Below are 16,038 nucleotides of genomic sequence, written 5' to 3'. Positions count from 1 at the left end.
ATAGCACAGTACCCACTCCCCACCCTGCAGGGAGCTTTGATTCCTAGGAAGGCCATTCATATGGAGTCCACCCCTGGACCGTGTTTGAAAAACACCCAAGAGGGGCCAAGCTTTGAAATTAAGTGTGCACACACTCCCATTCACTGACCTGAGAAAGCACAAGTGAGAAAAAGCAAAGGTGCCCAAATGCTTGTCGCCTTGTTAACACTTTCTGGAAAGTCTCAATAATATTCTAGATTTTTCTCTCTGCTTCTTCCCAAAGTAGCTTGAGCATGCCACTGGGATCAGGTGGGCAAGTCTGTCTTCCTCCTAAAGGAATCTCAAAATTCAGCAGCTGCTCAAGCCCCCAGGTTCCTCCCACACCAGCTTCACATGAGCTTGAGATTTCCATTGCTAAGACCTGGGCTTTGGATGGGCAAGTTTTGAAAGGAGCAAATGACAAGGGCCAGACAGTAGACGCAGAAAGTTTATGAATTGGGTTTGGAGATGAAGGAACTTCAAGGTGCATAAAAGTCTGTCAAGACTTATAAATGTACCTAAAAGAACATGTGCATTTTTATTAATGGCAAAGAAACTGGGTGTTGTCTGAAGATGCTGTTTCAGTTAAGACTAGACCCCACTACTTTACTTGCAGCAATCCCTATGACATGTCTTGAGGATGAATTAACATCTCTGAAGAGCCTTCACATTGTTTTTTAGTGGAGGAGTTAGGTGATAAATAACATACCTGTCCCTTGTCCAGGCTTCTAATTAATAATTGGTAATCAGGCAAAAAGAAAAAGCAGGTGGGGAACAAACTATCATCTTCATGACTGGTATAGGTTAGGCTGGAAAATGCCTTACATCTGAGGAACAGAGGGCTTCCTAAAACCCAACCCAATAATTAGCCAGACCTACCCAGCTGTACTGTCTATCTCTATGTAACAAATAACCCCAAAACTTAGCAGCTTCAAACAGCAAACATGTATTATCTCACAGTTTACACGGATCAGAAATCTGGGTGTAGCATGGCTGGGTCCTCTGACTCAGGGTCTCTCATGAGGCTATAATCAAGGTGTCAGCCAGGACTGTGGTTGACTAAAACCTCTACTGGAAGAACACTGGCTCCAGGCTCACTGACTGCTGGCAGGAATGAGCTCCTCACAGGCCGCTGGACGGGGCCTTAGCTCCTTGCTAGCTGTTGTCCTGAGACCTTAGTCCCTTGATGTGTGGACCTCTCCTTAGGGCCACTCTAACAGAGCCACTGCTCCCTCCAGAGCAAGGGCCCAGGAAGGGAGACAGAGAGGTCCAGAAAGACAAAAATCAGTCTTTTTGTAACTTAGTCTCAGAAGCGATGTCCCCTCCTCATCCTTTCTGCCATATTTTGTCTGGTAGAAGCAAGTCACTGGGTCCAGCCCACACTCAGGGGAGAGGAATTACACAGGGACATGAATGCCAGGAGACAGAGACCACAGGAATCCCCTAGAGGCAAGCCACCATGACAGATGGGTCAGGCCATGCCAGGGAGCGTGGTAGGCCTCTCCCTGCCCCATCCCAGGAGAAAACATTCCTGCCCCCTCTAAGCAGCTTGCCTCCAGGAGAAATTACAAAGAATGGGGGGCACTACACATGCCCTATCACACCCACTGACTGGGTAAATGAATTCTGCATGAGTGGAGGGGTGTAGTGGAGAGAGGCTATAAGCCTGAGGCTAATGAAGGGAGAGGAGAAAGGGAAGGAGGAAGTTCTTCAACATGGAAAGAAATACCAGGAGTAAGGAATGAGCGGCCCCCAACACTCACAGCGCTGCTTATATTATGATATCCATTTCACCTAAAGAAATTGAAGCTCAGAGAGACTGAGTAATCCAAGCTCACACAGATACTGTGTGATAGAGCCAGAATCTATGAATATCCAATCCCTGAAACAGTGCCATATTCTGTATTATAATTGTACTTCGCCGTATTCAGAATCTGCTTGGAAGCAACTAGTTGATGAAGATATTTATACTTGCCAAAGAAAATACCTCACTTTAGGAATAAGACTCTATTGTTCCTTCCATGTCCTTAAATGTTCCCTAAGTCTGAAGTTTTATGACAGTGATAAAACAATAGCTCTGCCAGATAATAAAATACACACCTGGCTTAGCAGTCACTGGAGTCCACTGCTGGCTGCCAGGGATGCTGCAGGACACCTCAGGACTCTGCAACGGGGCTCTCAGCCGAGAGTGGCCAATAGCCTGTAGCCCACACAGAGGTGGTGACATCCAAAGGTTTGTCCAGAATGCACAGGTGGTATTTGTCACTCCTGATAACATAACAGGTCACAAAAGCACTGCTTTGAACTTGAAACAAGATACTTGCTTTCATCAACTATCCACTCTTCTGCCCTTGTGTTCTTTGAAGGAGACCATAGATCAGAGATGATGGCACTTAGCTCCTGCTGCTTTTGAAGTACAGAGTCTGTACAACAGCTATGTCTAGTCTGACAGGATGCACAGAAATATAATGCCCAGGGACCTCTGGCTCTTCAAGATTGCACATGCTTTTTTAAAAGAAATGGCCAAAAAAATTATTTTAACCCAGGAATGGTCATATGTTACTCTCATATTTAGTGTCATTCATTTAGTGGGTATTTGAGTGCCTGTTGTATGCCAGGTACTGTGACATGTGCTGAGGGTCAGAGAGGAATAAAATAGAGGGCTTGTGTGCCAGGAGCACAGGATCTGGTGTCAGGGAAAAACAAGTGGACTACAGTGCATGCTGTCATAACAGGATTCCCTGGGTCATATGGGGTCTCCAAGGAGGGGTTGCACATGTGAAGGGGACACACAAAGGCAGAAAATTCTGGGCCATGGACACACCTATGCATCCTTCTCTCTGGGACCCAGTCCACTAAGCTGCTCTTCCCTTGCCCAGAGCAAAAGAAGGCTGTAGGCAGGAAGGGTCAGGGTGTGGAAAGGGACAGAGGTCCACAGGTCAGCATAAAAAAATTTGTGTGAATCATGTTTCCCTGACAGACCAGTACAGTCGATGGCCATCACACAACTGACATATTCAGCCAGATCCTCTGAGATTCCCCACCCCCGAGAAAGATTCTATCTGAACAAGAAAATCCTAGATTTTTGTTGTGCTTAATCCTAACCATTATTCCCCACCTCCAAATACCCCCACAGAAATACATCTCTCCCTCCAGATCATATTTTGCTTGTTGAGAATACCTTTCTTCTAGATTCTTCTAGAATAGGGATTATGCAAGTCTGAGGTTTTACGGGGGGGTCAGTTTGCCCTCGGCTCTGCACCTCCCCCTGACAAAAAGCAAGACAAAGGAGTAGCAATCCTGTTTGTACAAATTACACAGAGTTCATTTACCTGTATGTGGAATTCCCCTTGGGCAACATTGATTCTGTTTCTCAGCATTCACAACAGTCTCCAGCTGAATAGACTGTCAAACACACTAAGCATCCAGTAGTTAGCTTCTCCTGGGGCATTCCTGCAGGTCCTCGTATCAGTGAAGTCAAGGCTGAAAACAAGCCAGGCTGAGTGCTTGTCTGAAGACTCTGGGGGAAAAATTATGCTTCCCATAGCATTCTTGGTGTTGGCAGAACTCAATTCCTTGTGGTTGTAGGACTGAGGTCCGTGTTTCCTTGCTGGCTGTCAGTCAGAGTCCACTCTCATTAACAGGAGGCTACCCACAAGCCTTGTCACTGAGCTCTCTCCAAGCCAGCAAGAGCTCTTCAAACTATTCTCAAGCTTCAGATCTGACAGCTAGACCCAGGTTTATAGGGCTCATGTGATTAAGTCAGGCCCACCTGGATAATTCTCTATCTTAAGGTCAATTGATTTATAAAGTTAATTATATCTGCTGTCTTGCATGACTGTTTCAGCCCCCAGCAAATTCACTATGGATTCAGTGAGACCGAGAAATGACAACTGAAAGTTCTTGGAGTAAAAGGGCTTATACTTGGCTTTATTCTCTCAGCAGTAGATTGAGCACTAGAATCACTCTGCATCCAGCAGTCAGCAGGTCCAGGTCCCTAATCTGCATCATCTCTGCCTCCACCCAGAACACTGGGCAGACGCTTTCTATAGTGCCACAGGTGTGGAAACATTAAATAGCAGGCCAATTACATCAAGTAGTTTAGTGTCAGGTGAGGATCCTGCCCATAGGAACTTCCATTTTCCCCACATCTACAAAATCCCTTCTGCCATAACATGACCAAAGGATGACAGCTTATCAAATTCACATGTGCTGACTGCAGTCAAAGCCAGGAGATAGGCAAGGGTGAGACAAGGGTGAGGGGCGCTGAAGGGCATCTTGGAATCTAGACTCCACTGGCTCATTAGCACTTCTAACGCATTCTGAAGACAGAAGCAGTTAGCTCAAATGCAAACAGTGGGGAAACATGTTACCTTTTGATGGAAGTTGCTGCAAAGTCACATTGCAAGGGGGGCACAGACACAAGGGAGGGGTGAAGAATTGAGACCATCTTTGCAATCTGTCATAGACAGCATGCACAAGACTTGCTTACTAACCCAGCAGCAGCCCCTGTAGTAGCTTTTGCTGTAACCAGATGGCCTGGAGAGCAAGCCCATTTCTAATTACGAGGATGAGCATATGGACAGGCAGGCAGTAAATGTCACGCCCACACCAGCCCCCCAAGTAGACCCAGCCACCTTTATTTCCTGGCTGCTCCATTCCACAGAGCTCAATTTCTCTTTGCCTCCTGCCTCCTCATATGTGCAATAAAACATCAGGACGCCTTCACACCCCACTTCAGGGGGCTCCAAGGGATGGGGGTTGCTATTCCCAAAATAGAAACTTGAGCATGTTAATATCCTTTCCAGCTGCCCTGCTGACTATTCCCAAAGAAAAGGATGGAGGAGGCAGGTGCAAAGGAAGTAAAAGCCACAATCAGTTCAGATGGGAAAGTCAGAACTGGCACATAAGCTTCCTTTCACGGTTTGATATTTCAAGAGGCACAGAACTTTTAGTCTTATCTTTGTCATAAGGCCTAGGAGTTCTCAGCTCCCTTCCATATATAAAATTGAGGAGTTAGAGAGGCTACCCATCAACTCAGAAGTAGAAGAAAACAAGAGCCCAAAATAATATAGTAAAACTTGTGTGTATACATGTGTTGGGTGGGGAGAGTTTCTGTTCTCAGTGGAGTTTTATCTATTTGTTATTAAATGTTTTTGAGGTTTTGGGGGCAGAGCCAGAGAAAACAAGACCTCAAATATCAGTCTCTTTTTTTATTTTTTGTTTTTTGGAAGTGTTGAAACCATGGCCCACTGTGTTTAAATGGCTTTTCAGAACTTAGTTCATAGAATGTTTGGAAAAAAAAAAGTAAGAAAAACAATTAGCTGCTATATGGTTCCTGGGCCACCTTTGAAATGTGCTCCACTTTCGAATGAAAGCTTGGAGGGGTATATATTTCCTTTAAGGACTCTCAACAGCTGTCCAGAACCATGATTTCTCTATATGCATCACTTTACTGTTCTCACATCTCCCAGCCAAATGGCCTAAATTTTACCACACTCTGCATAATTTCCCCAGCCAGGTCTGCCAAAACTCTCACAAGCTTCCCTTGCTGACTGTAGGTTAGCCGGTTAATACACACCCAGCATCCAAGACAGGCAAAGGGACAAAGTAAAGAATTATTTTCAAGGAGAAACACAGTCAAGAGCAGGCTGCGGGGAGACCCTGAATTGCACTCTGTTTTTATTTATTTGGAGACAGCATTATTGGAGGGTTTTCAGATTATTTTTTAGCTTCTTCACATGACATTCAGATCATTGTTTGGGTGGAGAGCTCAGAACAGCAATGATTTACTGGCAAATCTGAGCCCCCTTAATGTATTAATCCTTTGCGCACCTCCCACTTATGTATGTGCTATTGAAGTAGCTATGGACATGTTTAACTTTCTCAAAAAACTATTCACTTAGCTGGTGGTCTGTATCATTTCCACATTTAGGCAATAAAGCAATGTTTCTTTTTAAAAACCTGACTCTTTTTTTCAGTGAAGTCTGTTGCCAGGTCACCCAAAAAGACAGCTGAATCTATTAAATATGTTGATTGCTATTACTTGGAGATGTTGGCAATCTTTTGAGTGGAGTGCATGTTGCTGGTGTATTTTTCTGACAGTGGATGGATGAGACCAGAGAAAGAGAAAGGAGGGACGCTGGGTGTTGATGTGGACCTAGGGAATGACGCGCCTCCTACTTCCGTCCCTCTCCTTTAAGTCCATCAGAAAGTCCTTCATCTCTTGAGAGGGTAAATGCCAGCTGGGACAGTTAAGTCTGTCAGTCTCTGATACTTGAGTCTGCATTTCAGAAACTTCTTTGACACAGGAAACAGCAACATGGACAGGCAGAAGCCTAAACCCTTACCCAGGGGGTTACATACCCAACTGCCTCAGAAACCATCCAGAGATGGCCCCGATGCCCGACGTTCTGCAGCTACAGTGTTTCTTACCCCTTAATAATACACAAACATATTTAAATGCCTTCGTTCATAGGAACCAGTTGTAGCACAGCCACTTTGGGGCACTTGGGTTTACCCATGGGGACAACGCAGACAGGACTGGTGCCCTCAGGGAGCTGGCACCTGGTAATTTAAATGCATTTTGCTTTCAACTTGTTTTTCCTGATAGAATTATCAGAAATGGATCATTTTGACTATTTTGAGACCATTAGCTACATCCTGAAATACACCTACTCAAGGTTGTAACCATGATCTGAATATAAAGATTCCTTTTACCTGAAGCTAATGTGTACTTAGAGTGAGGGGGTGGGGAGAGCCTAAAGTAGGCATTCACAGATTCTGGGGAATCACAGAGGGCAGTGAGGTCCATGGACTCGGGCACTTCTGGTTCCATTTTGAAAACCTGACAAAGCTTTCTCCCTCCAGGTTTTCTATTGCTAAACACAATTAAAGAAAACAGACTTTTCTCTTTTTTGTTTTTCCCACTGACAATGTGGAATTGGCCACTCAGTTTTATACTACGGATTAATGACGACATTTCAAGCACAAGTAATTAAAGGAGTATTTCCTGAAATTGCTATATTTGTATTTAACTACATTAGAAAGAACTAAATATAAAATGCTACAAATAAAAATAAACAGAATTGCTCAACGGACAGGAAAAAAAAGTTGTGAGCAAATGTTAACAACGTCTGAACACAATGGGAGTTAAGTTGTCTTCTCGCGGGCATTCTTTTTTAAACTGTCAGTTGGGAGAAAACTAAGGCTTCAACATTAAAAACAACTCTATTAGCAAAAAGTTCATCTGTCACACTCTAGGACAGGACACTGTCTAAATAGAACTTTCTGTGACAATGGAAATGTTCTATCTATGTTGCCCCAGTAAGGTAGCCAAGAATCACATGTGGCTATTTAAATTCAAACTAAGTGAAATTCAATAAAATTAATAACTCTGTTCCTGGTCACAGCAGCTACATTTTAAGTATGTAATAGCAACATGGGGCTAGTGGCTGCCATTTAGGACAACACAGTTCTAGAACCTAGGAAAGATGTTCAGGTAGGCAGTGAAAACACATATTCAAAGCTTGCCAAAAAAGGGTGGAAAAGGAAAATGTTTCCAAAAAAAATCTATATAGAGCATGAGGAAATAATCCACTTTGTGTCATTTGCAGGATTTTTTCCTGTTTCCATCAAGTTTCAGTCAATAATTAAAATACCTTAACAATCCTTTTCTTCCCAATGCCTTGACCACATTCTCAACTCTTCCCCTAGAGATATGGTTTTACACAACCACTTTCCAAGCATCCAGTGTGTGCTTTTCATATGAATTCACTTTTCTAGTCCTTTAAGTATATTTATCATGGAAATTCCCACTACATAAAGCTATCTTTATCTGAGCAGCAACACTTTACAGGGCTGTTCCACAAGGCAGTTTTCTCTATTTAGTTTTGTCTACTTCTGCAACCCAAACCAAGCAGTAAGATTTCCAAACAGGCAAGAAAGATGAAAATAGATTAAGCCTTAGGAATTGCTTTACTTGCCCATGAGAGCTGACATGAAGCATGAACTCAAATGACCCCAGGTCAATATTTGAAGGCCAACCACAGATTTCTGCCTATGGGTGTCACAGTCCACATACAGATGATAGATTATATTCATAAATTAATGTATACCCATGCAAAGTGTAGTTTTCTGTGAGAAGAGGTATCCTTGACAAGCCTCACTTCCACAGTCAAGGACCTTCCCTCCTAAGATGTTCTCAAAAGCTTAGGATCAAAGTGAGGCCAGAAGCTATCAAAAGCATCCTTTCATCTCTACCTGCCCCAGAAGAAGCTTACTTATTGAATTCCTGGAAATTATTTGCTTTATTCTGCAGGGGTCTGCTCTAGTCTGGATAGGTGGCAATTTATTGACATAGCAGGTCAGTTCTTTCAAGAGAATCCCTATAGAGAAATAAACAGTTTAGAGTCACTCAGGGCTCCTTTAAGATAGCCTGAGGAGCTCATGTTTGCTGATTTCCACAAACTCATCCTCATTATCTACATCTGAACCATCTTGGGCCAAAGATTAGACATTAGCAGGAGGCCTTGATTGAACCATTGGAACTAGTGCCCATGGAACCTGATGATTGATAAATATATTTATAAATACACCACATTTTTGAGAATCGTTTAATGCACTTTTTCATATACAGGGCACTGTTTATAAATGTATATATGTACATAACCTCTAATATAATTAGTAATATAATTTACTCCCTAAACTGGTTATTTAGTTAATAGGCACATGCTTTACCCCCATGATACCTAAAGAGGATTTGCCCCGTTACCTTCACACTTACATAATTGGGCTTATTTGGAGCACAAAACTACTCTAAAACCTTATCCCTGAGATTGAGCCCGACCAGATGGGTCCCTTGGAAAGAAGTAACAAAAAGTGAGATATGCCCAGGCCAACTCTATGATCAGAGTCACCTCCAAGCTCAAAAGTCTGTTCCCTATTCCATCCAGTCCAACATTTTACCTCCAAAAAAGATGGCACAAGATCATGCTTGGAATATACGTGGAGCACAGGCTTCCTCAAAGGAAAAATAAGATAAGGGAGGAGAAATCACTACAGAAAACTTCAAACCTAATACAGGCAGTATCTTCCTCAGAGGGAGAGCAAGCCCAGGTGTCCTGCCAATGGGTTTCAGCCTCAGGCAAGCTCACTATGGATTCAATGAGACCAAAGAATGACAATAGAATGTTCTTGGGGTGAAAAGGGATTATACCCAACTTCATCCCCATGGTGGCAGGTAATCACTAGAATCCTGCCCACTCAAGACAAGTCTGCACGCAGCAAGCCAGTCTCTGTCTCTGGGCCTCTCCACCCCCGCAGCCGTCTCAGTCTCTGTTCTCTGCACTGCCACCACTCCAGCCTCTGCTCTCCTGCAGCCTTGCAGCTGTGTGGCCCTGCCACCATGTCGCTGTGCAGAGCACTGGGCAGAGCTCTTTCTATAGAGTCAATAGCAATGTATTGCCTACACGTATGTAGTGAGCTAGCCGACCAGGACCAGATGAGGATCCTGGCCACAGGAACCTTCACTTTATCCACACCAGGTTTACAGCAGCTGTTGGCCGACTGTGGCCCACAGCTAAATCTGATCATCTGCATTTGCAAATCAAGTTTCATGAGAACAAGGCCACATCCATTAATGTATGTATTGTCTATGGGCTGCTTCTCAGGCAGAAAGCAGAGTTGTGATGGATACCACGCAGCCCAGAAACTGAAAATACTATCTCGATCTGCACAGAAAAAACTTGCTGACCCCTGGCTTAGAGTTTTAGGTTTTGCTGAGAACAGTCATTATTGGAGTTCCCTGAAGAAGCTGTTTTTCTGGTTAGAAAATGAATAGGGATAAATTAAACAGTATCTGTATGTTCTTTATGGAATAGCATGAGTGTCTTCCTCTAAAAGGCAGCTCTCAGTCCCATCAGTTTGTTCCCATAAGTTCTCAGAATAATTACTTCTTTGTTATCATTGGGTAAACTTATCTTTAGGAACTTGAAAGACAGTTGGGCACATCTCTGAGGTTTACTTTCAAATTATGCTTAAGTCTAAGGTTGGGACTCTCCAAGTGGGTAGCTAGAATAACAGCATACTTGCCTAGAGGCTCTTCCAGGGGGTGTTGCTGATTGGTACTTTGTAGTACAGGCCATGGGAGTAAACTTGAAAAACAGGCATAATTGCTTTTCCAAGTTTTCATCATAAATAATCATTTTTTAAAAGGTTCCAGTAACTTGCCCACTAGAAAAAAGAAAAAGAGAAAAAAAGGCAGGACAATGACGTGGTTTTGCGCTAAAATAATAATGCGTGATGTCATGCTGCCACCTGCAGTATTTCAATATTTTCACCCAAACACAGGAATTTTAATGAGCTATATAGACATGTGTTCATCCTACTGAGGGAGAAAAGTTGTGCCAGCACAAGAGTAAGAACACATTTTAGACCAGAATTTTCTCTTTGGTTAAGGTCTTCTTTCCTTCTCAACCACATACCCCCACATTTTAAGTTTGTTTCGTTTCCTGCTCATGCTTATAGACACACACACAGTAATATTAAATATTAAACTACTTGGTGTGCTGTACATGTTAGAAGTGCCATGCAAATTCAGAAATACTGTGATCTGGTGTCCACTCACACTCACACAAATGTAGTCACTATTGCCAAATACGCTGCAATGGTGGCATGTGACAACAGCTGGGATGAGACCCAAAATACAGGAAAGCCAATTTTTTAAAAGCTTTGGTAAATTTTGGGGTCAACAAATCTAAGGGGAGTATTCATTCATTCATTCAGAAGTTGGAATGGTACAGAGAAGATTAGCAGGGCCCCTGTGCAAGGAGCAAATTTCTAGTGTTCTGTATTAAAAAAAAAATCAAGGGGATTCATTCATTTGCTAGGGTTGCTAAAACTAAGTACCACTTCCTATGTGGCTTAAAGAACAGAAAGTTCCAGGTCTGGAATTTGGAAGCCCAAGATCAGGATGTTAGCAGGGCCGATTTCCTGAGGACTCCTGCCTTGGCTTGTAGATGTTCTGCCTTCTCACTGGTCCTCGTGTAGTCTTTCCTCCAGACCTATCTGTGCCCTAATTTCTACTTATTAGGACACAGATTATTAGATTAAGGCCCACCCCAATGACCTCATATAAACCTAACTGCCTCTCAAAGACCCTGTCTCCAAATACAGCTACATTCAGAGGTACCGGAAGTCCTCACTTCAACACAGGAATCGGGGGAAGGGAGGACATGATGCAGCCTGTATCAGGAAATAAGAGCTTAAAGTGCTTACATCTAACATTTGGACCTAGTATGAATAGATTACAGAAACAAACATTAGGATGCCAAGAAAGAAAAAAAAAAGGAAAGGAAAGAGGGAGGGAGGGAGGAAAGAAAACTCGATGAATGACAAGAGTCTAAATTAGACCAATCAAGAGATCTTAATTAAGGAATTCAGCCCATCTGTGCCTGCTAGGAAGAGGAAGCAGCCTAAAACAAGGAAAGGTGTTGAAAGTTGGATGCTTCCAGCCATTAGGGGCTCTCATCCTTCCCTGTCATCATGCACTGCATCATCCAATAGTGTCTTGAAGCTGCACGTCACTGTGGCTACTGAATGTTCTATTGCTCTGAGGCTATGAAAGATACCAGACACTAGGCAGATTCCAGCAAAAGCTGCCCCCAGAAGTGTTCTTTTAAATGTGCATTGGAGATTTAAATCAGTTTGAGCAAAATAGAAAACTATGGATTTGCAAGTCTTGAAAGGTATTTATAGTTCATTGCTGAACACTGTGATCTGCAGGGTCAGACATAGCCAGTTAAGGAGTCACAGCAGACAGCTCACTGTGATGCTTCTCCTAAAGCTATAGCCTGGTATTCACTGTCTGGCTGCTCTTGGATTATGGTAGTAAAGGATTACTGTACTCATTCCCTCATCTCTTATTTCTTCTCAATAAGTGGAACAACAGCCTCCATTAATATCCATCCTGCTACATGTGAGGTTTATGCTAGGTATTTTACATACATTATTTGATAATCACCTTTTCAATCTCTTCAGCCACATAAATGCGTTTGCAGAGAGCTATTTAATACATAAATGGTTATAAAGCATGTAAGCCATGAAACCATATTTTGTAACCATTTTGTTTTATGATTTTAGGGGGAAAGACCCACAGAGTTTAAATCAAAAAGAATAAATTAAGAACTTAATAGTTTTATGCTGTTTTGTCTTACAATTTTGCAGCAGTTGATATATTGTAGCCCTGAGGATATTATACTTCAACTCTCATGCTGCTCACTTTTTTCACTGATAATTTTGAATCATAAAATCCGTAGAGTCACAGACAATACAACTTTTAGACTCCCGTCTTCCCAAACAGTAACTGAAGTATACCTAAAGCAGCCACTATTAACAAAAATATATTTTTTTTGTTTACAGAAACAGTGAAAATAAAGAATAACTGCTCCTGATAAGCCGAACTTCAATTACCGCTGCAAATGGGAGACCTGTGATTGTGCAGGGTACCACTGTGTGCTGTGGTGCAATACTTCCATCTAGTGGTATATATATGAAGTATTTCATATTTAGTTGCAGAGAATGCCCATTCGAACCTTTAGCACAATGTTTCTGGTCTCCTTTTCTCCATTTCACCAATCCCCTGGTCTCTAATAGATGCCGAGCATCTGATTTATACACATAGACTCTGTAGAATCTACATATTATTTAAAGCATATGGATGAGGTTGTTTCAGGCTTTCAAGCCTTAGACCGGGACAAGAGGGGTCTCTGCTCTGGCCGCGAGATTTAGAGGGTTCACTCTGACGTCTGGTGGCTGTGCCCCTTGCTACAAAGCAAGGATTCCTGGGGCCAAAGGAGTGCCCGTCCAAACCCAGGCCATTTTTTTCCTGCCACTCGCCCTCTATGTCACCACCACCAGTTCCACTTCTTTGCATCTTATTAATGCACTAATGTTCTCATTTTGCCTGAGGTTTTAATGAGTAATAGCAGCTCCCGCTTCCCAGATATCATTTGCATTAGAGACGCTTTCCGAAATATCATGGCACACCCTTTCCCAGCAATAGTAATAATGAAAGGGAATTTTAAGATACCAAAACAGGCCCAAAGGATAACTTTCCCCCCACCCCGCTTCCAATCGTATACCGTGTCTACAAAGCCCTGTAGCATTTTCCAGACCCTCTGCTGCCATCTTCAGGACGCTTGTGGTAGCTGACTGTTCTGATGCTATTTACTTCAAAAGCGTTATGTAAAGTTTCAGTTATACAAAACAAGTAAATTCTAGTGATCTTTTGTATAATATCGTGCCTATAGTTAACAATACTGTATGGCGCATTTACAAATTCGTTAAGAGAGTAGATCTCATGCTAGGTGTTCTTACAAACAATACATAAAACCTATTTAAAGTAGAAGGAAGGGAGGGAGAGGAAGGGAGGGAGGAAGGAAGGAAGGAAGACTAACTCCCCGGAGAAACTGGGCTGATCTTGTTAAGAGCCAACTAAGAAAGGAATGGCTAACATTGAGTTTATGGTATTTCCCAAATCTTGTAACACATTTTATTTGTTACACCATCAAATCATAGAATAATAAAAGTAGCTAACACTATGTATATAATGTAGTATATATAATAATGAAAGCATATACATGTCATGTTTTCTACATATAAAACAAAGCAATATGGATGTAAATAATATATACACATCCTGCAGTAAGAACAGCTGGCACTTACACAGCTCTCTGTGGCAGGCAGGGTCTGTGCACTTCATCACTGTTACCATGCCTACACAGTTCAGTGTCTCAGCAGCTCCATGAGGTAGACACTATTTTTAGCCTCTCTTCTACAGAGGAAGAAGCCTCTTGCAATAGTGCATCAAGATGCAGTGATGATTGACTAGTAGTAATGAGATGGACATACCTGGAGGGGTCTACTGCTTATGGTGGGCACATATGCTGTGATAATGGGGTCTACAGATGTAACTGATGCTTTCAATGTGGAAGCGAAGGAGAAAAAAAGGAATTAAAAATAATGCTGAGATCAGGGGTTGTTGTTCCCTGAGGAGCAGAAAGTTTCAGGGTAAAGGGAAGCAAATTTAGTCTTGTGCTGGAAGACCCAGGCGGGAAGCCCGTTCTGTCCTTCCGTCTGTGTGACTGCAGTCAAGCTATTGATCCTCACTGGCTCTCAGTACTCATCTGTAAAAGTGCTGGAGCAGATCCCTTGTGAATAGCTTCTCTAAATCTATGTGGGACTTAGTGCAGTCTGCACAGATCGGCTTTAAAGCCTTCAAGCCCATGGGTAATCATGTTTGAAATACACATTAGCTTGCTTTGGATGATCCTCTGTGAAAATGAAAAGAAAAGACCCACAGTGGTACACAGCCCTCAAAGGAGATGTCCAGGCATGAAGATGAAGTTGCTTTCTGGCATCACAATACTCCTACCACACTGCTAGGGTAAAGTGAATGTTCATGTTATATAATTCTGAAAACTTTGAAGGGAAAACCCCTCTAGATACAGAAGCATCTTCTGCTTGTGGATTTACACACACTTCTAATGAATGGTGTATACTGGAGTAGGTTCTTTTCTTTTTTCCCATTTGGCAATGCCATTGTTCTTTACACCAGTTTCCATCAAATATTGGACCATTCAATTCTTTTCCTCAAGTTATTTTTAGATGACACAACATGTGTGAATTGGATATAGAGAAATGGAAAGAAATATTCCATCCTTGGGGAAAACATGCTCAGTTATCCATTATATGAAGCTCAGCTGCATTAAAACTTGGTCCCTCTTTCCACTGTCAAGGGTGGGGTGGGAATATTCCTACTCTGTTCCATAGAATATTTATAGAATTTCCATTTTCTGGTTTGCTTTCTCCAAACACTTGAATTATTCATGTTACCAAAACCACTAAATCATCTGTATTTGAGCAAATTGATCTAGATGTTTGGTAAATCTTATTGCACAATAAACACTATGCACTTTGTGATCTACTTTTAAGATATTATCAAGACTTTGGAGACCTGGTATCTGGGATTTCTGATGCAGGGTTAATTTGCCCACCCAATGGAAGTCTGTATTCAGCTCTCCAAGTCGGCTCTACTTCCTAACATTGCTATTGCGGGAAATTCAGGCATTGGCCAAGAGGTTGGGCTTTCTACCCTTTAAAGGTCCATGGAACCCCAAAACCCTATGAGTCTATGCCTCCATCGCAAACAAGAATATGATTTGCTTCTCAACAGCAAAAATAATTATTGGAATCTCTATAATCATAATAGTACTTACATAGTGTTTTATATGTACCAACCACTGTTCCACACATATTTTCACACAAACTTGTAAGGTTGGTGCTATTATTGTCCCATTTTCTAGAAGAAGAAACTGAGAAACAGAAATTTGAAATAAGTTCTTCAAGGTCAGAGGATCCAAATGCCTGCCTCCAGAGTCCATTTGAAAATACTTGAGAGCACAGACCTATTTCTTGGCATAAAGGACAGCCAAAATTCCACACAAAGTTTCTAACAGCCATATCACCTTTTAAAAAGGTTGAGTCTAGATTGGCCAGATCTGAAATACTCACAATTCCAAATACTGACAAGGATGTGGAGCAGCAGGAACTCTCAGACATTGCTAGCAGGAATGCCACATGATACGGCCACTTTGGAAGCAGTTTGGCTGTTTTGACAAAACTAAACATACTCTTACCATATGATCCAGCAATTGTGGTCTCCTTGGTATTTACCCAAAGAGTTGAAGATATACATCCACACAAAAACCTGCACGCAGATGCTTATAGCAACTTTATTCATAATTGCCAAAACTTGGAAGCAGCAACAATGTCCTTTAGTAGGTAAATGGATAAATGGGCTATGGCACAGCCAGAAGTTGAATATTATTGGGTGCTAAAAAATAAATGAGCTATCAAGGCATGAAAAGACATAGAGGAGATATATGTACATATTACTAATTGGAAGAAGCCAATCTGAGAAAGCTATATACGGTGTGAGTCCAACAATAAGACATTCTG

The 16,038-nt window shown here is 42.2% G+C and overlaps 1 non-coding gene across 1 annotated transcript; it reads left to right on the top strand.

The window, feature by feature from the left end:
* The first annotated feature begins 10,781 nt into the window (after positions 1–10,781).
* Positions 10,782–10,883, top strand: LOC118907120 (U6 spliceosomal RNA). The gene has a single exon (XR_005022715.1). It is a non-coding gene; the product is annotated as a U6 spliceosomal RNA (small nuclear RNA).
* Positions 10,884–16,038: the final 5,155 nt, after the last annotated feature.

Source organism: Manis pentadactyla, chromosome 1, assembly GCF_030020395.1.
Source record: "Manis pentadactyla isolate mManPen7 chromosome 1, mManPen7.hap1, whole genome shotgun sequence".
In the NCBI taxonomy this organism is placed as follows: Eukaryota; Metazoa; Chordata; class Mammalia; order Pholidota; family Manidae; genus Manis; species Manis pentadactyla.
The sequence above is the reverse complement of the archived record's forward strand: the minus strand, read 5'-3'. Positions and strand labels throughout refer to the sequence as shown.